The sequence below is a fragment of the Carlito syrichta genome, unplaced genomic scaffold (assembly GCF_000164805.1).
Source record: "Carlito syrichta isolate Samal-C Ts95f unplaced genomic scaffold, Tarsius_syrichta-2.0.1 Scaffold146399, whole genome shotgun sequence".
Lineage (NCBI taxonomy): Eukaryota > Metazoa > Chordata > Mammalia > Primates > Tarsiidae > Carlito > Carlito syrichta.
The window spans coordinates 19,739-20,567 of NW_007090495.1; positions in this window are offsets into that span (position 1 = coordinate 19,739).

Below are 829 nucleotides of genomic sequence, written 5' to 3' on the forward strand. Positions count from 1 at the left end.
GCCTAGGTTGCCCTGTTCTCCTGGTCTTCCAGGGACAGCCACACAGCACAGGGAGAGGGTCCCCTGGGGAAGTTGGCGACCTGGATGACCATCCCAGGATTGGCCTGGAGCTGATCGTCTGTGTCCTGGGGGAGGCCCTGCACCTCTCTGGGCCACTGCTCCTTTGTCTTTAAAAGGGGCATCTTAGGTCAGGCACAGTGACTCACGCCTGTAATCCCAGCACTTTGAGAGTTGGAGGCAAGAGGATTGCCTGAGCACGTGGGTTTGATACTAGCCTGGGCAACTTGGCGAGACCTCCTCTCTAAAATAAATTAAAACGTTTAGCCGGGTGTGGTGGCATGCACCTGTAGTTCCAGCTACTTGGAAGGCTGAGGCAGAAGGATGGCCTGAGCCCAGCAGGTCAAGGCTGTGGTAGTTGTGATTGTGCCACTGCATTCCAGCCTGGGTGACAGAGTGAGACTCCAACTAAAAATGAATGAATGAATGAATAAATAAAAATAAAAGGGGAATGAGAACGTTTGTCCTTCACTGCTTACTCAGTGGTGGAGGGAGAGGGGTATAGGCCAATGGGGTGGAGATTAAGCAGGCATGGCTCTCCCACTCCCCAGACCCTGGATGAACCCCTGTAGGTAGCTGTTATTACCTCTGGGCCTCCGTTTCTTCTTCTATAGAATGGGTTGTTGTGGAGGTCAAACAGAATCATGGATCTGAAGCCTTTTGTATAGGATTTCACTTGGAGTCAGCGCCTGCACCTGTGGGCTGAGACAGAAAAGGCAGATCTAGATGCCCTCCCAGCCCGGGCGTCCCTGGGGCCTCAGTGTCCCTAGGA